This window comes from Rhinolophus hipposideros, assembly GCF_964194185.1.
Source record: "Rhinolophus hipposideros genome assembly, chromosome: 20".
NCBI classification, from domain to species: Eukaryota; Metazoa; Chordata; class Mammalia; order Chiroptera; family Rhinolophidae; genus Rhinolophus; species Rhinolophus hipposideros.
The window spans coordinates 52,154,046-52,178,259 of record NC_138066.1 but is presented as its reverse complement, the minus strand read 5'-3'; the positions used below and the strand labels follow the sequence as shown (position 1 = coordinate 52,178,259).

The 24,214-nt window shown below is 50.5% G+C and overlaps 1 protein-coding gene across 5 annotated transcripts in view; it reads right to left on the bottom strand.

The window, feature by feature from the left end:
• Positions 1-24,214, bottom strand: part of RPTOR (regulatory associated protein of MTOR complex 1) — a 277,048-nt gene that overhangs the window by 223,460 nt on the left and 29,374 nt on the right. Inside the window, exon 1 of one of the 5 annotated variants that reach the window (XM_081029342.1) lies at positions 13,667-13,756. The exons of 3 other annotated variants lie outside the window; for them this stretch is intronic. The gene's annotated coding sequence lies outside the window, so the exon portion shown is untranslated. Of the gene's footprint in view, positions 1-13,179; positions 13,273-13,666; positions 13,757-24,214 lie in introns of those variants that run through there. One more of the 5 variants, XM_081029344.1, reaches the window with a different exon arrangement.

Sequence of the window (24,214 nt, the reverse complement as noted above, 5' to 3'; positions counted from 1 at the left end):
GGGCAGCGTGTGGCCTGTGCTCCTCCAGTCACATGCACCTGTCCAAGGATCAGGCTCCAAATCCAGCAATGCTGGCTGCCACTCCACAGGGGCTGTGGGGCACGGGTGCCTGGCATTGGCAGGCAGAGGCAGCAGGGCTTCCAGGTCCCTCCCAACGTCCCCCCTGCTCAGCAGCTGAGAAAGCCCCCTGACCCGGCTCCTCCCGGTGATCCTTTAACAAATCCCTTCTCTGCTTAGCCGACATGCATTCTGACGGCTGGAACTGAGACTCCATAAGGCTCTTAGGGGAGAAAACATTCAGGAGCCCAAGTCGGCATGAGCTGTGACTACATGGGCACCCAGCCAGGGAACTGAAGACGCACAGGTTTGCCGAGGTGCTGTTATCCCCACAGTGGGGTTTTCATGTCATCTCATGCAGACCGGCTGACAGCATGTAAGGGAGGGAAGAAGGAACCAGAACCCCACGCTAAGCCATCACTGACGGCGCCACCACCATCAAGAGTCTCCCAGGCGCTGAGCACACCCAGTCGGGAGGTACCCAGAGCAGCATGTGGACTTCATAGTAATTTGGATCTGAAACTGGTATTGACAATCCCTTGCTTCCAGGTGGCAGGTCCAGAAGTGGGGGGTTCAGGAGGCTCCCACAGGAGGGCCAAATAACGTCACAGGCAGCCAACAGGAGGCCCGCAGCAGGAAGCCCGCGTCCCCTGCCCCGGGGAGCGGGGGCAGGGAGCGGGGGCAGGGCAGAGGACGCGGGGCGCAGGTTGCCCGCTGCAGGCTGTCAGTGGCTTTCTCTGCCACATACAAAAGACCGAAGGCCTAGCAAGCCTCATCTTACTAGAATAATGTCAGAACTCCTCCCACGACCCAATTAGTCAAAGGAATTCTAAATGAGAAATTACCAAGGGATCTAGTTACAGGTGGAAAGGATTATAAACATGAAATAACAAATAGCAACATTTCAATTCCTTTCAAAGTCATGCTGATAAAGATGACAGCACACATGAATGTCCTCTGGGGATTATCGACGACTAAACTGGTCCATAATCACGCCCATGGCCCAGAATTGAAAGGACGCAGTGCAGCGCCATCTGCACCAGCTGCTTCAGGCTGCACAGCGGGAACCGGTCACACCTGAGCAGGGGGGGCCTTCCGGCAACCCGCCCAGCACTGTGTGCGTTTCTTCTGGACATTCCTGCAACTCTGACTCAGAAAATACATTTTCTTTAAGACTCCTTGTCTGCTCTGATCTCAGAAACTGTTGCAGAGTCACGTGACACCCCCAATGAAGAGGCCACATCTCATCAACAGCTCGGTGCTGCGTCTGAACGAAGGAAGACCTCATCTAAAAACACGGGTCTGCACATTTCCTGGGTTTTCTGTCAAGATAACCACGCACAGGAATCACATATTCCTGAGGGAGCCATAAAAATCATTAATAATTCCAACAAAACTTATTATTTAAAAGAAAAAGGAAGAAAGCAAACTAGATTTAGTGCTGGTGACAAAAAAATCTCTTTTTGATATAGTAATTTTAAAGGAAAAACCAAGCCGGGCCTCAGAAACACATTTGGATTGCTTATTTTTTTCCTTAAAAACACAAAACCAATTTCAAAAATGACATCCTTCAGGAAACATTTCACACATGAAGCAAGGCAAGAGGTCTGCAGCACTGATGGCAGCCCCGCTCGCTCACAGAGGGTTTCCTTATGCTGGGGCCCGGCGTGTCCAGCGCGTCTGTCAGCCTTGAAGCCCCAGCACCTGGGGCCCTCGCTGACCCGAAGAAGGTGCTGGATCAACGTGGCAAAGAGAAAGGGACAGTTCAGCTTTCTCAGAAACCAGGTGACAATCAAGGACACACACACACACTAGTCCAGCAGTATCTTTGGGGGGAAGAAAGTCAATATTGCTCTCGAGTTCTGTGACAGGAAATGCACTTAACACAGTCAGCCCCGGGCAGGGGGAGTGCGGAGACGCACAGCTCACCCTCTGATGCCGCCGTGACACAGTGCGTGGGCCGCCGAAATCCTCATGCCACGTCCACAGCGCTTCCCACTGGGAAGCCACAGAGACCCACTTCTTGAAAGTGTTCACACATACGTGCTATTCCATGTTAAATGTGAGCATAAAAAGAAGGCACAAAAGACAGAGACTCCTAACATGCATTTCAAATGTCTGCCAATGCCTGTGGCACCGCAGGTAATCGTGGATTCCGGGGACACCTGGAGGAACCAGCCTCTCCTCCAGGGACGGGAGGTACACGTACGAGCTGCCTCCAGAAATTCTCCGGGGAACTCACGCTGTCTGACAACCGGGAGGCGTTGAGCAAAGGGGACGGCGGCCCGAGTCTGAAGAAGGGCTCTCAGGCCACAGGAGCAGAGGCAGGACCATGGCCAGTTCCCGGGACGCGGTCACGGAGGCCGCACGCCCCGCCCACCGGGCGCGTACATCCCTGTCGCCCTCCGAGGGTCCTGGCTCGGGAACACGGCGACGAGCATGCACCCTGAAATCTGAATTGCTTCTTGGGTCTTTTTATACACACACACGTGCATTGATACATGTTATTTCCCCCTCAGCATGTCCACCTACACACGACTTCACATCTTCGACAATGATTTTCAAATCAGCTTAAAGGTTCAAAGAAAAGTACTTCCATCCACAAGCTGCACAGCAAACAGGGAAAACCAAAAAACAAAACACTAGTCACGGAAAGAAGACTGGGAATCAGGATGTCTCAACACGGAAGAGAAGAAACCGGCCTTCGAAACTAGAAGTTAACATCCAGTCAGTTACGTGTGATGAGAGTACAATTAAGACTCATATAAAAAAATAACTGTCGTATTTTAAAATGATAAAGAATTCCTTCCCAAGTTAAAAACTGATCACTTCAGTAACGCAACAGGAAGCGATCACCACCCTTAGAAGGCATTCTTGCAGAAAAAGTTCCCCCAAATGTCCTCGTGCCTCTAGATTCAACTTCTAGTTTGCAAGACACGCAGGGGACAGAGAAGCAAGTTAAATGACACCATGAAGAAACAATCCGCAAGACCCAAACGTGGGACGTTCTCCAACAGAACTAGCCGGTACGCTTCTTCCAACAGCCGGCATTGTGGTTGTTGTAAAGCTCTACACTTAGAAAAGACTAAAGGGACGTAAATACACGTAATGGGAGGCTGTGGGCTTTTACAAGCAGCTATAAAAGATGTGAGTGGAATGGCTAAAATGTGAAAACAGGCTGCTGTGAGATGACGATATGGACACAGTGTGGGTTTTCTCGGCGAGATCAGCTGTGGGGTACGGAGGGGTGTACGCAGACGCATTCAGGAGGAAGAGGCATGACGTGGGCTGCTTACTTTTCAAACAACTCGAAACAAACGACAGTGAGAGAAAAACAGCAAATGTGGCACAATGTGAACAGCTGCCGCAAGCAGGTGGAGGAGTTCGCTCCGCCCTTTCATCCCCTTGCTGTATGCAAGGGCGTCAGAAGGAAGGCAGGCAACTGCACTGAAGAAAGCAAAACTGCTCACAGAATCCAAGCAAAATATATCCTATTGCTTGAAACTTGTCCCAGGTAAGAAGAAATGTTCTAGTTTCCATGAACAGACAGGCTCTGAGAACCACTGTCCGCAGCCGATCGCACGTGTGCGCGCCTCTGAAAGTTAGTGGGACAGGCAGACGTGTGTCAGACAGTCCCTGGCCCTGATTCCTGCTGGGCAGCGTGACTCAGAGCAACGCCGAGGCCGGGAGCCACAGAACGTTCTGGGGTTTCCTGCAGGAGTGAATTCCAACAGGCCAGGGCCTTGTCTTTATCAGCATTACGGGACGTCCTTCTGCGAGCTTGTCATCTGCCAAACGACCACACGCTGTACTTCAAGTTCACTCCCTCTGACGGCAGCCAGCTGCACCAGAGCCAGAACCGTGGGGGACAGTGGCATGAGGCCAGTGCTGTCCCTTCCCCAGGCTCCGCTTCCGCGGCGGGAACCCCTGTGCCTGGCCAGTGAGTCCGCTCTCCCCGCAGGAGAGAGGGTCACAGCCCTGTAAGTTAAGCTCGTGTGTCCTTCTCACTGACAGTAACAAGCAACACGTCACGTCAATGAGCTGCGGCACTGACACAGTTCGTGAGCAAAATTCAGAAGTGTTCTCTGTCTGTATCATCATTATGTGGTATAATCGAGCTTTTGTTGCACGTCCCAGGAAGGGGAAGTGTTTTACAGTTTGCTTAGATGACAGTATAATGAAAGTAGTAAAACCAATAAATACATGGGTGGCGGGTAGAGGAGAGGCAGAGGAGGGGAGTGGGGAGAAAAGGGAGGAGAGGAGTGGGGAGAAGAGGGAGGAGGGGAGTGGGGTGAAGAGGGAGGAGGGGAGTGGGGTGAAGAGGGAGGAGGGGAGTGGGGAGAAGAGGGAGGAGGGGAGTGGGGTGAAGAGGGAGGAGGGGAGTGGGGAGAAGAGGGAGGAGGGGAGTGGGGTGAAGAGGGAGGAGGGGAGGGGGGTGAAGAGGGAGGAGGGGAGGGGGGTGAAGTGGGAGGAGGGGAGGGGGGAGAAGAGGGAGGAGGGGAGGGGGGTGAAGCGGGAGGAGGGGAGTGGGGTGAAGAGGGAGGAGGGGAGTGGGGTGAAGAGGGAGAAGGGGAGTGGGGAGAAGAGGGAGGAGGGGAGTGGGGAGAAGAGGGAGGAGGGGAGTGGGGAGAAGAGGGAGGAGGGGAGTGGGGTGAAGAGGGAGGAGGGGAGTGGGGAGAAGAGGGAGGAGGGGAGTGCGGAGAAGGGGGAGGAGGGAAGTGGGGTGAAGAGGGAGGGGAGTGGAGAGAAGAGGGAGGAGGGGAAATGTCCTTCTATATACATAACTAAAGTATAAGCATCTATTTTATTTTTTGAAAAGGAAAAGAAAAACTGAAAGACAAAAATCAAAAAATAGAAAAAAGGAACAAAACATACAAATAACCAATTTCCAAAAAAAAAAAAACCTCAAATGGAAAGAAACAAGAAAAAAGAACAAGGAACAAAAGGAAAAACTCAAATGGCCAGCACACATACCAAATTCTCACGGTTTCTCGGGGAAATACAGACGGGACCCCATTTCGGCGCACAGCATCAGAAACGGCTCACGTCCGGGCGCCCGTGACGCGAGAAGACCGCGAGGCCGGCGCCGTGGGCGCAGACACGCGTGTCAGAGAGCACTTTGGCGACAAGACCAAGTTGAGGGTCTTGTCAATTCGCATCGCGGGGGGGAAGGGGGGGACCCCGCAGAAACCCTCACGCTCCGGGAGACGCGTGTGCACGGACCCACGCTGCCGCGCTGCGCCGACCAGTGAAAACACGAGCAACTGCGGGGACCGGGGCAATCGTGTCATGTGTTCGCACGGCAGGACACGGATCCCGGCTGCCCCAGGGACGTCGGGCAGGCCCTGGACACTTCTGTGCTTTTCCAACGAACGGAAGAAAACGTTACAAGAGCCGCGGAAGGGAGAGGAAGGCGCGGAACCGACTGTCCCCCGCGGGCGCCAGGCGGGTCACCGCGACGTCCCCAGGGAGCCGGCCAGCAGGCCGGGCGTTGGGAGAAAGTCCGGGTCGCGCAGGTCAGGACAGCTCCGTGCTGGTCCGGGAGGCACACGGGACCCACGCGTGCGGCCGGCCCGTGTCCGCGGCAGGGATCCCAGCCGCACACGCACGTGACCCTGCAGCGCCCGTCACGCCCCACGACAGCACCAGCCCTCACCGTAACACGCGCGCTCGGTAAACACGCGCCCAGAAGAGAAGCGCGCAGCTCGCGGGCGTGGCTGGGCCCCGGCTCCTCCCGCGGGGCGGGATGCAGGGCCGCAGGGGCCGGGAGGACACGGGCGTGACCACCGCAGCACGCAGGCCTCGCCTCAAACTGCCCTGTCACGTCAGCAAGTGGCCCGGGACCACCGGCCAGCCCCACAGAGTGCCAGCGTCTCTTCTGTCACCACCTACGTCACGGGGCTGTGGTGAGGCCCACGAGAGAAAAACGTGGACGGGAGGCTAAAAGGCGATGCCTCTCAGGCGAGGGGCGCAGAGCCGTCCACGCACCGCGATGCGAGGAGCCCGAGAACATCCCGCTGGAAGAAGACAGGAAACTGCACAAGTGTGTGCAGAACGGGCTCTCTGCCCAAGAAAAGGAGAGAAAGGCGACTCCAGGCTTGTTTGCTTGCACTGAAACAGAGGCCATAGAGCGACACCAGACACGCGTGTCCCGGGGGACGCAGCTGGCGCGCGGAGGGACCCTTCCCGATTCGCCTTTTCATAGCCTCTCTCTACATTGTTAAACCACGTGAATGTATTACCTATTCAAAAAACAAAAGTAAATTGATAAACCAAATCATCTGTCATTCGCAAAATCAAAGGAATTAAGTGACAGCAGGCAGAAATCTTAAGATACAAATACCTCCTCTCTGCCATTAAATACGTTAGTCATTTACCATCAACAAAATGACATTTTGTCACATTAAATTAATGGTGTTCGTTTCGATTTTACTGGTTTTGTAGTTGGGTTTATATTTCATTTGTATGTTGGTTTTGGATTTATAGCTGCATAAAATTCCGTAACCGTGAGGAATTCATGCCTAGCTTTAGGTATGTATGAGTTTACCTATTTAAGTAGCATTATAATAAAAATTATATTTTCTTATTATGAATAAGGGTTTAATTAACTTTTAAAAAGCACAAAGACTAAGGGGGGTGGGGGGAGGGAGAGGAGGGTAAGGGGGATCAAATATATGGTGATGGAAGGAGAACTGACTCTGGGTGGTGAACACACAATGGGATTTATAGATGATGTAATACAGAATTGTACACCTGAAATTATGTAATTTCATTAACAATTATCATCCCAATAAATAAATTTAAAAAAAAAAAAAGCACAAAGACGGAGACACATGCGTGGCACTGAAGTACAATAAGCAGCCACCCCACAGGGACTAAGTCCCCAAAATGACTGCTATGTACCCGAGCTCTGTGGCACCCTGGGATCAGCAGTGCCGCAGCCGCTCTCGCCAGGCAATGCCACAGAAACTGGGGAGGGTACCCAACCAAACTGCCCCAAGACAGACACACCCTCCATAAGAACTTCACTTCCGAGGGCCGAACCCTTCCTTCTGGAGTCAGGCACAGGTACGGCGCTGGTGCGACCGCTAAGTGGCCAGACCAGGAAACAGGAAACGTACAAAAATGATAATCAACTAGTAAACTGAAATACAGCAATTAAAGATCAACTTGAAAACCCTTTATTGATAAGTGAGACGAAAACTATTAAAAGTTTTTTAAACATTATTAAAAGTACGATTTGAGATCTAAAGTTGACTTTAATTATAACGAAAATCTGATACTGTCAATACCACAGAGTAATAAAATTTTCATGTAGTTTTGAATCAGTAAGAAGTTGAAGAAAGCCCAGGCTGCAGGCACCGTACCTTACTGTGCACGTGACTTACACTCAGTTGTAATACATAATTTGTGGTCTTCTTTCATTTGCTTCATCTACAATGGGTTGTTCTCCTCGTTAGACAGTGAGTTTCCAACCTAAGTAGCTCCCTCTAGAAATCCAGAGTTGAGTTTCAATCAGAGACTGGCTCTACCGATTGCTAAGAGGTATTATTCATAGGTAGATTTGCAACGCAACCTTATGCCCCCAAACAGACCTTTAAATGAATGAATGAGCAGGTGGGTAAATAGGCAGGTAAATGGATTATTAGTGAATACATGCATAGGTAAGTAGGTGAGTAGAAAACTAGATAATGAATAAATGGGTGGATTGGCAGGTAGAATAGCAGAAGGAAGGAAGGAAAATATAAGTGAATAGATGGGTAAACAAATAGTGAATGGATAAATGGATTTGATGGGCGCCTGGGTGGGATGGATAGATGGATGGATAGAAGGAAGGATGGACAGAGATGTATGGATGGACAGACAGAAGCCTGAAGTTTGCCTCAGGCAAATAATTTCCCACTGTGTCATCCCTAAAACAAACCACACAAACACAAACAACAACAGGACTGCTCCTGAAGTCCAATTGAATCAACTGCTTCAACTCAAGAAAGAAATAGATGGGGGAAACTGTCAATCACTAAGAAAATTGCTACCTAACTGCATCCCTTTTTAAAGATCATGTGAAAATTCTTTAGTAGCTGGGAAAGCGCCACCTTAAGAAATGTCCTGGTAAGAGACACCCACAGGAAATGGCACCACGCCTGACACCCTGCTGAAACGGGAACTTCATAGGACCCCTTGCATTTCCGAAGCGTGGCTGGTGGAGGACAGTCAAAGCCCGAGTGCCACCAGCTACTGAAGAGCAAGCCGTCGTCTTTGGGCTGTGTCAGCGCCAGCTCGCCCCCAGGGACCCAGGCCGGGCCTTGACAGGCCTTGGCAGGAACATGGACAACGTGCCACCTGCGCGCCAGGTGCTGTGCTGGGTGCTCTGTGTACAGAACCGGGCATTCTCGAACAAAGGGAAGTACTACCGCCTCTGTGTACAGGGCAGGAACTGCGGCTCAGGCAGAGCCTCGCCCAGGGATCCCAGCCAGGACCCAGACCTCCACCCTCCCGGGCCAAACCCGTCACTCCCTCTCCAGGAACTCCTCGAGGGGAACCCTGCCCAGGGTTCTCTAGTGCCAACCAACCTGTGCTCACTGACTCCAAAAGCTGGGCAAGGGTTTTCCATCTCATCTCACTGTCATGCACCACCTCCCGCATTTTTCCCTAAGCTTCCAAAAACTGAAAGCTGAGTGGTTACATAACTTACGTCACAAAACTATTAGTCAGTAGAGGAGTAAACCCAAATCCCAAACTGTCAGTAATTTCACTCCAAAACACTGAGTTAGACGTTACCCAGTCTTTCTTTTCTCTTTGCCTGTCTGAAAACTTAACTTCGAGACGTAGCAAAACCTGCCCTTTAAGGTTGAGTCCCAGGGCCACGTGAGCTTGTCAGGGAACTATAGGCCACACCTCAAGACCCAGACTGTGTCAGCCCTGACTCAGCCCCATTCTACTCAAATCCAGAAGAAAAGGAGTCCGTGAAGGTCCTGTTTGTCCTGGGCCCCATTCCAAGAGTGGACCTCCACGGCAGGAACAGACTGGGACGGCCTGCGGCCTGCGGGATTGGACAGAAGAGGCCGAGAGCCCCCACCGCTAGCCCGCCCGCCCACACCTGGCCAGCCGCGGGGTACTTGCTATGCAAAGGGCAGCGAGTGCACTGCCCCCAGAAGCCCTGGCGCGCAGCAGCGTGCAGATTTCACCTTCTGGAAAAGGCACACACCATGAGCAGGCCTGCTCCTGCAGCAGCTCTCTGCACAGCTTCTATCAAAAGACGAGCTCATTACTTGGTTCAATGATATCTTCTAAATTTACAGAGATGGAGAAGATTATTTTAACCACTTTTATAACGTCAGTATATTTTGTAGGTACTTAAGTTACAATTCAATGCCGTTCTCACCAAAGCAACTCCCTGCCAGAATTAAGTACCTGCACAAAAGCTGTTTCTATCCAACACTTAGCAGGAAATTCTAAGTCTTGTGTTTCCCCAACATATCTGTTACTTCCCTTTTGTGGCCACAATTATATATTTCAGTACTCGATTGGAGCTGATTTTATGCTGAGCACCTGTTTTCCTTCCAGAGTCTGGAGTCTGGGTACCTGCCAAGCTTGCAGAGGCTGCTACAAAATCAGCCCCAGTCAAAACCCTGGGCGCATCTCTTCCGAGCTTCTCTGGCCGGCAACATCCCACACACGTCCTAACTCATTCCTTGGAGATTAGCGTGTCCTGTGTGGCTCCCTGGGAGGGGCCCCCTGGAGGCTTGTGCCGGTTTCCCCCGCACTGCACACCTGCACCCTCTCCCGTCTCCTTTCACTGACTGTCACGGCCATGACAGTCACTGCTGAGTCCTGGGACTCCTCCTGTGGGTCACCCGAGGAGGAGGTGGTCTCGGGGACCCTCAGTGGGGTACATTGTGTGTACAACCTAATATACTCTTCTCCCCATCAGTCCCTTGACCCTTCAACGAATACGCCAACTCCTAACAGTTACAGGCTCCCCTACGAAGAGCACCGAATGCACCTTCTCCCCAGTCCCCTGAATTTAATACACATTAGTACCGTGTTTCCCCGAAAATCACACCTAGCAGGACCATCAGCTCTAATGCGTCTTTTGGAGCAGAAATTAATAGAAGACCCGGTCTTATTTTACTATAAGACTGGGTCTTACATAATATAATGTAATATAATATGATACCAGGCCTAATATAATATAGTATAAGACCAGGTCTTCTATTAATTTTTGCTCCAAAAGACGCTTAGAGCTGACTGTCCGGCTAGGCCTGATTTTCGGGGATACAGGCTACTTGATGAGAAGTCAGACCCCATCTAGCTCTTAAGCTCAGAAGGTAACCGTTTATGCCAACCCGTCTTCATCCCGACTCTTCACTGCTCTAACAGTTTCCTGAGAGCTTTCTCTTGGTTTGAAACAGGACAAATTAGATTAAAAGATTTTGAATTTACTCAAGAAAGTCCACAGATTAGACTGCCTGGATAAAAGTGAGATGATTCTTGTTGCTAGACATGTTTCTCCTGGCAGAAATAACCAGCATGAGGAGCGAGGTGGGTTGCAAACCCAGCCACCCCACGAGGCCCTACTTTTCACCACGCATCAGGAAGAAACTTACAAACATGTACACGTGGGAACACAGGGTGCAAAGTCTGCCATCGGCGACGACCACCAGAGGGACAGCCAAAGAGAACTAGCGGTCTGCAGCAGCGGCCGCCGGAGCACGGATCACGTGGCAGCAAAGGTCAGGGAAAGCGGGCTCCCAGAGCTGAGAACTTCTCACGCCTGTGCCGGGCCTCGACTAAAATCCTCGTGCGCTTGCCACCACGTGTTGACAGCAGTTTTCGCGTCCTGTGGCTGCACAACAAACCACCGCAACACTCGGCGGGGGGAAACAATCGTTTTATTGCGCTCACATCGTCTATGGAGCTCACCTGGCAAGAAAGCTGGTGGTGACGCACACTGGAAGCTTCCTCACTCGCTTCCGGTGGCTGACGGTGGCTGTGGGCTGGGAACTCAGCTTGGCCGTCATGGGAACACTGACCACGTGGCCACAGGATTCCTTGCTACAAGGCGGCTACTCCGGGAACGGCCTTTGTGACCTGGCCCTGGAGGTCACATGGGCCATAGGCACAGTGGCCCAGACTCCGGGAAGGGAACAGAGAGCCCCCTCTCAGTGGGAGACGCGCCAAGGTCACCGTGGCTGTCCGGGGACGGAGCGCCCCACCATCCTCCACTGTCCGAGCCCTCCACGTGGGGCATGCAGGCAAAATATGCGTACATCTGTGCCCTGATGGCTCCTGGTTTTCACTAGTTACTCAGCAAGAACAGCTTCTACAGAAGTTTCAGGACAGTGAGTGACACGAGCCTTTTCCCACCTCTGAATGGTGAATGGGGACTATCCTACTGAGCAGCGTTGGGGTCTCTGCTGTGACCCCACCCATCTCCACCTCCCCATTCGCTGCTCCAGGCAGGGGGTGCACAAACTCCTAACGTGGAAAAAAGTCATTTTGTCCGATAGCATCATAACCAAGCTCAAAGTTTAAAAGGACCTGCAGAAATCGGCACCACCAAACTATGACAGAAGCACCTTTGAAAAGAGAAGCAGCCACCGAGGACGCAGCTCCCAGAGGCATCTTGGAACGTGGGTTCATGCGCCCCGACGCCACAACATCCGACTTCCTTGTGGGCGCCTACACAGCAAAGAGCAGTGGCCGCTGGAGAACACAGTGCCCAAAGCAGTTCAATCCAGAAATCTGAATGTATTTTCCTTCCCTCAGTGAATTCCCTTGGAAAGTAATTCAACCATTATTATGGTGGGCCCCCGCCTCCTCTTGCTTCTATTAAATCAGCTGTCAAAGCTTTTGATTTCTTCTTTCCAAGTGTCTCTCTGCCTTAGTCTCTTCACCTTTATTCCCATTCCTAAGCCTCCCTGTCAAATGTCATCGTCCTATGTCTGGACCGGCGTCCTCTAGCTGACAGTACCGCTGGCCCCATTTCACCCCACATCCCTGCTCGGTCAGTCCTCAGAAAACACGGCTTTCACCTGCTCAGGCCTTTCACTGCTCCCCGAGGTCCTTCGAGATAAACCCAATTCCTCCACCTGGTCCTCTAGCAGCCTCGGCCTGGCCCTGGTTCCATCACTACCCAGCCCCTCCCCAGCCACGTGGACCCTGCCAAGGTCGTGCTCAGTCTCTTCTGGAAAGGAAATCGTGGTCACTGTCCTCCCGCAGGCTTAGCCTCCCGGCGCCCCAGGAGTGCCTCCCAGCACCCCAGCTCTCCGCGGAGCCCCTGCTGCAAACCTGAGCACCCCGTCACAGCCTGCTAAGTTCCTTCTTGGCTGTTTGGGGAGTGCTGGTCCCACACTCGGTTCCACGAGTATAAGACTGCATTTTAACCTGCTTGCAAATCCCCTGAAATGTCAACCCAAACAGAAGTCAGCATGAGACAGGCAGGCAACTGCGGAAGGAGTCGTGGTAAACACACACCTGTGCGCCGTTACACTGGCCTGCAGGGCCCCCAAAAGGAGCTGGGAGGACCAGCACCTCAGGGCCCAAAAGCCCAGCTCTTTCTCTGTCCTCGTGGAAGAGCAGTTCACACCGTGCTGGGGGACACGCCGAGGGCCTGTGACATAAGGGCCAGGCCCCTGGCTAAGCTCCACCCCTGCCAAGTCATCCCGTAGGAATGAGAGTCCATTCCAGTAAGAGAAAAAGGTCACCAGCATCATGAAAGTGAAAGTCGCATGACTTTTCTCCAGAATGCCTTCCAGACCGCAGTTCCTAAATACAACAGTATCACCAAGGATAAAAGAATAAAATTAAAAAGTTAGGAATCTAAAAAATAAGTTAAATAAAGCGTCGGCCTGGGTAGGGTATGCTCCTAGGCACAGACAAGTAGTGTGCATGGTTCCATAACTAGCCACGTCCCCAAGCTGTCACACGTCCCTCTGGACCACACATGTGCCAGCCTGTAAGAGGACCCACAGCTATTAAGACAAACATTTAAAACAAAACGTTGGAGCCTAACCGTGTCTGCCAGCCTTCGAAGAACGAGGGGTAGAGAGGAAATTAAAGAAGGAAATTGCATAACAGATGTAGCCGAGAAGATCACCGCACTTCTTTTCGACCTACCTTTTTAACATTTGCAAAGTACCGATTCCAAGCCCAGCCAGGAAGAGGTGAGAATGAGGACGTGGCAGGAGAGCAGATTCCCGCAGATGAAATGTAAATATTAATGAGACGAAATGTACCGAGGCCACTGCCCCAGCAAATGGCTTCTGGAGACGTTAGGAAGCCTTCCAACCCAACGAACCTCCGCAGCCTTTAGTGTGAAATGGTAATAAAATGAAAACCAGAACAACCGGGCAAGTTATCAAGACTTACACGTGTATCAGTCCAAAGGTAAGCAACTGTCTCAGTGATGTTTTAGTCAGGTCCCCAGCACAATCTCCCCGAAACTCTGCACCCCAAACTGCACGGCAGCTTGATGGCAAGAAGCTTGTAAGAAAAAACCAAATAGCTTGGCAACATGGGTGAAAACACCGAAACCAAACGACACCCCCGTCCTACAAACAGACGCGCAAACTCATAAAGGCACATCTGCCGCGACTGCACCTACCGAGCAGCCAGGGACCCGGTGCCCCAGCGAGTACCCGCGGGCGGCCGCACCGCCAGTCCTCTCGGTGGAGAACCAGGCTTTTCACTGCAGAGTCCACGCTTCTGTCTGCTGTGCTTTCCTCTATCTAATAAAACTGGGCGTTTAAGACAAAAGCTGGGGGCTGGTACAAGGGCAATGCCTTTCATACAAGCAGAGAATCCACGTGAACCCCACTGTTAGCTGCAGCACAAACCCCAACAACCGCTTACTCAGCTTTAGAAAGTTCTAAGATTCCAGCATCCTTCCCCTCCTCCGAGTAACTTCTGGGCTATAGTGACTTCAAAGTCAGGGAGACCACACCAACTTCCACCTGATTTTATTAATAAATATGTATGAACAAAAGAACAGAGCATGATGTCGAAGCCTCCTGCCTATTCCAGTAAAATAAGTGGGGGGGAAGTTGACACGCTCTCAAAGGAAGAGGAAGGTACAGGCTGAGTGCTTCTATGCAACGCCTGCATGCCTCCACACCCACAGAACTACCAACCCACCAAGGAAGCCAGGAGAAAAACAAGGTGAACAGACAGGACGACCGGTGAGTTCATGTGTCAGCTGCGTATTTTCTCTCTTTCTCTGACTCTCAGACACACACAACAGACCTGGCGTTTACTGACCTCTTCCTGAAGGTTCTCATAACCTCCGATCCCTAACTTTTCAAATACACAAACGCCAAAACAAAAAAGGGATAGTTGTCACAAGAACAGATGTTGCAGGGTTTTATCTCCAAGCTCTCATGGGAAGAAATCCCACTCACCAACTGGCGATTTACTGCGGAACCAAGTGCAACCAATGTTTATTAACGTTTGCCACACTTGAGAAATAAAGGAAGAGCCACCCTGTGATGGATATTTTTAATTAAAATGTTCAGCTTTCAGTAATGGCTGCTTCTCCATGCTGATTTTTCAAGGCTGTACTCTCGTGCTCACAGCCCTCAGACGAGCTCCTGCACAGAGGACCTCGCCGTCTTTTTCTGCCGTATGCAGCAGAAAGGACTGCAGCACTGTGCCCTCACGCTGGTTGCATTTGGCCAAGGGGCCCAGTTTTACCCGAATGCAAGTATGGCCCGTAAAACAACATACTGCAAGAACATCACCCAGACTTTGATCGTAGGGAATGCTGGCGTCACACTGAGGGCCCAGGTTCGCCTCCTACATTCAAAGGACTGAAAGGTCACTAATATCGTCTGCATGTTACAAACCAGCAGTTCGCAAACTTTTGGGCCTTGGGACCCCTGTATACTCTTCAAAATTAGGGATAATCTCACAGAGCCTTGGCCAATAAATAAGTACCAGTACTTGTCATGTTACAACTTAAAAGTGGGGGCTTTCTCATTTTATTCATTCATTTAAAACTAACAATCACAAACCTATTAGATGTTAACATAAATGATACATTTTTATTAAAAAAACAAAACAAAACAAAAAAACCCTCTCTTCCCAAACAAAAACACGTTAGTGGGAGGGCTGGCAATGACTTTCATTGTGGCGAATCGCTTTACTGCCTGACTTAATAGATGTCAGCAGCATTCTCTATTTGCTTTTGTTTCCACTCTGTTGAAACACAGTTTTTTGATTGACGTCTATGCACAGATATCTATCTATATGCAGTCTTTTCAAATAATTGCCGGTACTTTTGATACTACACCAAAACTCCACAAGTGGTCGTTTCCCAAAGGTTCCCGGCCATGTGGAATCTAAACCGTCTCAGGACCCTTTCATACTGTTCCGTTAAAGCCTAGCGCTTCCGCGTTGGGCTTTCAGCGCCTGTGTGACCCACGTGTGCTTTGGTGACACCATGCTGCACGGGTCACCGAGAAGACACTGGCGGCCGAGTTATGCAGACCTTCCAGAAGCGCATGTATGGATTTCACTCTGCGCCAAACAACCACACTCATGAACGTCACCCCTGGTCTCAGCAGAAAAGGCTGCCGGCACTGGGAAGCCGTCACCGTCAAATTCTATCACTGCAACACACACCATCGGCTGTCTTCCTTCAAGTGACGGGCTCTCTTCCTTCATTTCTAAGAAAACTCTTTCAGTTGTTCTTTCAAGGAAAAACAGTGTCCGGTGGAGAAAAGACCAACTACAGGCAAACCTCGGACACTGCGGGTTTAGCCCCAGACCACCGCAACAGAGCAAGCAGCACAATAAAGCGAGTGAGGGAGGGTCTTGCCTTCAATTTGTAAAAAATGTGCAACATCTGTGGGGCGCAGTAAAACGAGGTGTGCCTGGCGCTCCGCTCACAGCTCCCGCACACACTGCTTTCCCTGGAGACAGCCGTGATGCCCGTGCACCGCGGCGCGGCCCGGCTCCAACGCCGCACAGGACCACCGTCGCCCGCGCCCCGCCCTCCGGTCCGAGCCCCGCCCATCCGCCCGCGCCCCGCCCTCCGGTCCGAGCCCCGCCCATCGGCCCGCGCCCCGCCCTCCGGTCCAAGCCCCGCCCATCCGACCGCGCCCCGCCCCTCAGTCTGTGCCTTGTGCATAAAAAGTAAGTTTTTCTGCCCCCTCCACCAAGAACCCATTTCCCTCTCGAGGAGGGACCGCTTCTTTTGAGAACGCATGTTCCTGTGAAACTGAGCAAGAAAAAGCAAAAAGGGGCAAATAACTACTATCAAGAATGAAAAAAGCAAGGTCTACAGACATTGAAAAGGTAAGAGAACACTTTAAATAATTATTTAACTTAGGTAAAAGACGAATTCCTAGAAAACCAGAACTCATCAAAACTGATTCAAGAAGAAATAGAAAATATGAAAATACGTATAACCATTTATAAAACAAATCATAATAAAAAAAATTGTTCCACAGAGCTAACTCTAGACCCAAATGAGTAACTGGAAAGTTCCACAAATCTTACCAAAAGCTAGAAAATAGAAAGCACACCCCAAACTCCTACTTTGATGCTAGCATAACCTTGCTATTAAAACCCAACAAAAAAAAGTACAGGAAAAAAAAATAGAGGTCACGCTCACTGGAAACACAGACACAAAAATCTTAAGCAAAACAAACCTAGCAATGCATAAAACGCATAAGATATGATGCCCAAGTTGGGTTGTATCTTAAATGTAAGACAGGTTTGACTACTAAAAACACTGTGTGTGTGTGTGCCCACATGCAAGCGGCACATACACTTCACCACGTGAACAAATTAAAGGAGGAAAAGCATATGATCATCTCAGTAGAGGCAGAACAAGTATGTAATAAAAGTCAACAGCCATTCATTATAAACACAACTCTTATAGCAATAATGCGAAATTCCCTAACCTAATCAAGGCAGTCTACAAAAACTTCCAGCACAAATCAAACTTAAATGTGAAAGGTTGAAAGCCCTCCCAGAGACAAGGAGCAAGCTAAGATTGTCCCCCCTCTATTCACATGAGTCCTAGGCAGGGCAGGCAGCACAGTTCAAACAGAAGAGGAAAAGAAAAAGTGTGCAAAAAAAATAAATCTGTCATTTGCAGAAGACGAGGAGAATGTTTACACAAATCCGAGAGAATCTGGGGCTAAACACTCAAATCAATAAGTGTTGGGCAAGCCTGCTGGACACTAAATCAGGACATAACATCAATTTCATTCCCAGGAATAAGAATAAACAATATAGGATATCTAAGCTACCACCAAAATGCATTTAAAAATTCAAATATCTGGGGACAAATTCAACAAAAGACACTGGAGACTTCCACATGGAAAGTGAGAAAACATTACTGAAAAATGTCAATTCTCCACCCAGATGATCTGTGGACCTATAAGCTTGATTCAGTCATGATCAAAATCTTAACAGGTCTTTTTGCCCCTTCAGTGGAATTTGACCCAGTGATTCTAAAATTTATATGAAAATATAAAGGGACGAGAAGAGCCAAGGTGCTCTCGAAGAGGCTCAAGATGGGACCACTTGCTTTTCCAGACTCCATGAAGCCCCACGATGGACAGTGCGTGATGCTGGGCAGCATGGCGGACCCGGCAGACCCAGGCATCACCGCACTTAATTCCTCACAGACAGCACTGCACAGGGGTGATGGTGGTCCTCGGCAATGCAAGGTGCTGGGACCTTTTCTTCTGCTCATATACATATAGAAGGAAATGAAATTGGACCCCTACCTCACACCATATGCAAAAACGAACGCCAAGCAGGCAACAGATAGTTTGATTACGTCATTTGTCATCCAAGCTGGACACTTTACAGAGTGAAAAAGGAAGCTATGAATAATTAAAAAGGAAGCAGGGATGGACTCAGGCTGCCCTAGGCACATGAGGACTTATGGTCACCCTAGTTATGGACCTAAATATTAACAGCACAACTATGAAGCTTTTGGGATATATTATAGGGCAAAGTCTTGACCTTAGGGTAGGAAAAGACTTGAACACAGCAGAAACCATCGGGAAAATACTTGTACATTCAACTACATTATAAATAAGTATTTCCGTTTATCAAAGAGTCCATAAAAAGTCTGAAAATCACATCACAGAGGAGGGAAAGAATGTGCCATGCATCAAACATTTAAAAAGGATTCAACCTGGAACATACAAAGAACTCCAACAACTCAATAAAAAACAACCAAACAGAAATATGTGCAAAAGCCCTGAACAAACATTTCACAAGAGGCTAACCCAATGGCCAGTCAGTACCTGAAGACATGCTCAATTTCACTAGTCATGAAAGAAATGAAAATTAAAACCACGCTGCAATACACACCCACAGAATGACAATGAAAATAACAGTCCTGGCCAGACGCAGAGCAACCAGGACACGCAGGCGCTGGGGGCAGAGGTGTTAACCCGCTGACAAGCCATTTGGCAGGATCTTCTAAAACCCAACATCTGTATACCCTATCAGCCTGCCTTCTACCCTGAGGCATTTACCACCCTCCCCAAAAATACCCTGTATAGACACAGAGCAAAAGACATATGTGAAATGTTCACAGCAGCACTGCTCATAATATACAACAACTGGGGGGTGAGTGAATGAAGGAACGGAACTGTGGTCCATTCATTCGATGGTCTGCACAGGTCAGCAACGGGTGGACCCCCGCTGCGTAACGACACAGGTTCATCTCAGGGCTTCTGAACAAGGGCTGGCGAGGTGCCCTCTGGACCCGATGGTACCAGTGTTCTTTCTAGGCAGTGATTCACTATCTGTGTTTTATACATCTTTCTGTGTATACAGCACATTTTCCAAATGTGGAAAGGTTGAAGAAAACAGAAGTGCATGGCTGGTTCGTGTTTTTACCACACAAACACGCTCTGAAGCCCCGTGACGTCAGTCTGCTCACTGATGGTGAGGAAGGGCTTTCTCACCGTGGGGAATATTACAGTCAGCCCTTGGGGCGTGTGCAAGTCTGAGCACAACAAGGAGTGATGGAGACCCTCAGACACATATAATCCTGCAGAGGAAAACGAGACATTCAGCTAGACCTTAAGGAGCCGCAAACATCTGGACTTCGGCTGTTCCCGAGCACAATTTGAGTGAACGTCACCAAGGGGCTGCTGGCCTGTGTCACCCAGGAGCTGGGACCGAGGCCCTGAAGGCTAAAGGTGAGATGTGACAAGGCAGGCGCAGCAGGTGATCGGGCGGGGCAACTCAATGAGGGCACCACAGCACTGGGCTGCCCAAACCTTTTTACGGGTTTCTCTTTTCAGGCCTTCAATTCATACTTTCTCAGAAAGGAGACTTCGGGGCAGAATTGCAGCCACACAGAAAGTGGAATGAAAACAGCCACATCCTGGAAGGTGACTCTCCCTAGTACATCACCTGCGACCATGTGGCCAACGCGCCAGGGCCGAAAGACGGCAGCAAAACCTATGACAACTCAAAGTGCGACTTTGGTCTCTGAGGCTCAATTTCAGAGAAAAATGGGCCTGGATGAGGCTGGCGCCTGTAGGAGACCAGGATGGGTTGAGGCAGACGCTAACGTATGGCTTCCCAGTTGAACCAAACAATTAAATCTGTGCCAGAAACAGGGGATTGATATCCTCGCCGACCTCGGCCCCTCCATCTGCCAGCTGCACGGCACCTCTGACAAACCGCAAACGACAGGGTGATGTATGCGGGAAACGCTAGTTCACCAGCACGACGGACGACAGGGAACTCAGAAGCTGTCAAAACAGTATTTAGTGCCCTGTGCTGCGGGCTGAGAAGACCGCGCATGTGCTGGGCTGTAAGAGGAAGCAGATTTAGAATGCGTGTGTTTCATAAATACTGCCGTTTCTGAAGCTCTAGTCACTCTAGAGCTTGTTTAACAAGCATTCAAATATTTTGAAACCCAATCCAAAACATCATGTCTTGATGAAGTAAATCTCCAGGTTCCTCTTCAGTTACGTACCGTAAAACGTGTTCTTTATAAGCTATATGCAAACAGCCCTCAACAAAATTCACTTTGGGAACACCGCTGACCTTAAGCCACCCAAGTCTGTGAGGCCCGGGGACGTGGGTCCACAGCAGAGGCATCAGGGATGGCCACGGCCCGCCTGGGGCTGTGTGGCCCAGCTGGCCCCACTCTGGGCCTCAGAACACTAAGGAAAGCAACCGCCTAAAGCACTGGAACAATCCCAGGATGTCGTAAAGCTACAAGAAGGTTCTTGCATAACAGTGTTACTCAGTTTCCAATTGACCCCCACCCCAGCTTGGCATGAAGCAAATGCTCAAAGGAAATGCTCGTTCTCTTTTAGGAAAGTATAAAGCAGCTGGGGGAAAGGATGGGAAATCCAGCCATAACCAGCTCATGCTCCTTCTGTGTCTTAGAAATTGATGTAAATAATATGGGGCTCATTTTAAATGTTTGAACTCTGGTGAGTATCTTGTCAGTAAATATCTCAACACATCTGAGAGCATTTATTTTAATCAAGTTTCATGACTCAACAGCTACCAAAGACTTGATTTTTAAAAAGTTGAGGGCATAATTCCCATTTTCTCCTGATAGAAAATTTTTCTAAATAAATAATAGATCAGAGTAGTACCACTGAGACCATCCCCATGCCACAGAGGCAGAGAAGTGAGACTCTGGGTTCTGCAGTCAGCCGGTCCTCAGAAAACAGGGAAATTAAAAGGAAATGGAAGGGGGGAAAGAGTAAAAAGACAAGACAAAACAATGGAAAAGGGCTGTCATTTCATCGGCGTGGGGTGGACGCAGTAACACAAATGGGAGAAGTCACACTCTCACTAGGTGCTTCGTTCCGTGCAAAGGTTATGTAGGGTCTTGGGGGCCCCTATGCTCTAGGTGGCACGGAGATACCCCAGAGCTTTTTCCTCACAAGAAGTGCACATATCTTGAAAGGCAGTTATTTATGAGTCACCCTATAAAATTTAAATGTTTATGTTTTAACGTGGCTTTTTTTTTTAGTTCCCATGAGTTCTGACCTTAAAAGCTCAAAGAAAAATTCAGCACTCCACATCTCTTCTCTGAACCCCCAGATGAGTCGTTCTTCTGTAGCTCTCAGTAAAATTCCAACCAACAAAAAATAACATTCATTAAAGTGCAGTTCAGGATGCTAATTTGTTCCCCGTTACAACTTAGAAAGAACACTGCATTCGGGACACAAAACGGTAAGGGTGCAGGAATGCGGCCGCCTGGCTCCACTGAAGCTGCCAAAGCACACAGCTCCAGCAGCTGCAGGAAGCCGCGTCGTTGCAGAAAGGGCCCTGTGGTGGTCACTTTATGTGTCGACCTGGATGAGCCACGGTGCCCAGACACGTGGTCCAACGTTATGCTGGGAGAGTGACTTTGGATGACATGAACATTTTACACAGTGGGCGCTGAGCAAAGCAGGCTGCCCTCCACAGTGTGGTGGGCCTCGTCCAATCAGTGAAGGCCTGTCCAGAACAGGAAGATGGCCTCCCCCAGGCAACAGTGATTCTGCAGTAGACGGCCTTTGGCTTGAACTGCATTCTCCCCTGGGCCCCCTGCAGAGTTCGGACTCGCCAGCCTCCATCATCACGTGAGCCTATGCACACACGTTATGGGTTCTCCTTCTCCGGACAACCCTGACTGACACAGCGTCACCCCCAGGGAGCCGGGGCCACATCCCAGAGGTGCTGAGTATAAAGAACAGAGCAGCACATTCTCCCCATCAGCAGGCCGCTGTGCCAGCTACGGAGGTCCAAGGTTAGTGAAGAAAGAGGGTGGTGATGGGTCCTCGGGATGAAGAAAACAGCCTCTCTGGCCTTTTAGCATAATGGATACCAAGGCAAAGGTCCAATATGCTACGTAACACGGTCCAAGAAGAGAAAATTCAATGTCCTTTGCTTACCCATGACCAATGACACCTGAAAAACATCTGCTTGTGACTATACTGGGGAGGTCCCAGTGGGGACAGCGTGGCTCCTCTCACACGGGACCCCTCCGCTGAGGAAGCAAAGCCCTTTCCAGACAGCACCTAATTATCCCCCACTTCCCCGCCCTGTGCTAACAGCGCCCACAGACGCACAAGCCCATGACCGCTGGGCCCTGAAAGACTCCTCGCCGGCTACCAGGTGTGACAGGCCAGGGACAGGACAACCCGTTACTGTCTCTTTACGGACAGATGCTCTCCCAGGCGCTGCGAGTAGGAAGTGAAGCCAACAATCCTGATCGACATCCTAATAAAAAGATCACAGATTCAAAGCAACCCACCTGCCCTGCTGTCGTCTTCACAATAAGAGTGCGTGTGTCGGGCGGACACACGTGTCTGTGCATTAAGAACCAGAGTCCCGCAGTTGAGAGTTAGGGGCTCTCGAGTGCACACAGCGGCCTCATGGAAGGGAGCAGGAGTGGCCCTCCCGGGATGCGCCAGCATCACCCTCCCGACACGTCAGGGGTGGGAGGCAGCACCAGCGCCCCACTGTCCAGGAAAGCCATGTGCAGAGCGATGAGACCGTCCCTCCGAGGCCACAAAGCCAGGAGTGGCGCCTGGGGTCCCCGCCCACTAGTGAAGCATCCTCCTAGCAACCAACACAGAAATCCTCCCACCCGGAAGATGCCCTTCCAGGTACTCCTGGAAGGATTCCAATGGGAGGCATGTGACAAGGCTGGTGGTCCCAGTGAAGGGCAATTCTGCTGCGCGGCCACTGGGGAGCAATGCCCGGTGGGCACTGGCTCTGTCCCGTCAGCCCGCAGAGCCAATGCCCACCGGGGCCCTGCCCGGGCGGGAGGGAGCCTGCCAGTCCCTCCAGACCTCTCTTCCTCGTTCCATCATCACCCATACTTTCTGACCCGGCCTAAGGGGCCTCTGCTTCCAGGCCCCTCAGGACTTAGTCACGTCCCTCCGGCCATCTGTCTGGTCTGCTGTGAGCGCCTCTGGACACAGCACATCCAGAATTAAACAAGATACTCGTGTGTGGTGCCAAATGCCCAGAGGACGGAGGCACACAGGGGCTCAGGCCGAAAACAAAGGCAGTCAGGCCACTTTTTCACAGCCCCAGGTCTTTGCACGTGAATTGTAAACATGTAGTGGTTTCCATGCACTTGGTGGAAAAACAGGAATGGGAAAAAAACGGTTGGGGAGAAGGGAAAGAGAAAGGCGGGAAAAGAGGTGGGAGGAGGGAGGGAGGGGCCAAGGGCAGGACGTTCAATGAACGGGTCTGGTCTCACCACAACCTACCAGCATTTCATCATCAAGATCATGTTCAATCCTGATTCCGTCAGCTCCATTACTACCCGTCCTTCCCAATTCTCTAGTGTCAGCGAACTTGGTAAGCACAGCTTGGAAATCTTTAGCCAGTGTGCTAACAAAAATGCTGAACAGAACAGTCAATAGCCGAGCACAGAGCCCCCAACTATGTCCTTCATGGGGCTCTCACGCTCAGGCCACTGTCCCTCCGCCCTGGTCACCCCAGGGCAGCTCCTACACCCCTGCGCCAGGACTCAGCCTGCTCCCCTGCCTTACCCCTTCCTTCCCGCAGGAACCCCACAAGGCTCTTGCCCGCAGTATCCCCCCTCTCCCACCCCACACCCCACCTTCTTTCTGGCCCCCATGGTTCCCTATGTGGCACCCCCGTGGCATAGCATGCCCCCTTCCCCTGGGAACTATAATAAACCATCTCCTGATCTGCCAACCTTTCCACACCTCAAATTTCCTATGAATACACTATATTTTAAAATACCTTCCTGAATAATTTTGCAAAATGTGTCAGGACCCCTTAATATGTTCATACCTGGGTATTTATGACTTCTAGAAACGTGCGCTAAAAGAGTAAGTAACCAGAAATCTGGACAAAGATTTATATACAAACATTCTCATCATAACATTAATTATAATATTGAAAAATCACAAATAGTCTAAATGTCTAACAGTAGAAAAGTGGTTTAAAAATTGTAGGCGGAGCGGCCGGATGGCTCAGCTGGTTAGAGCATGAGCTCTGAGCAACAAGGTTGCAGGTTCGATTCCCACATGGGCCAGTCAGCTGTGCCCTCCACAACTAGACTGAAGACAACAAGCTACGGCTGAGCTTCCGGAGGGGCGGCCGGATGGCTCAGTTGGTTAGAGCGTGAGCTCTCAACAAGGTTGCCAGTTCAATTCCCGCATGGGATGGTGGGCTG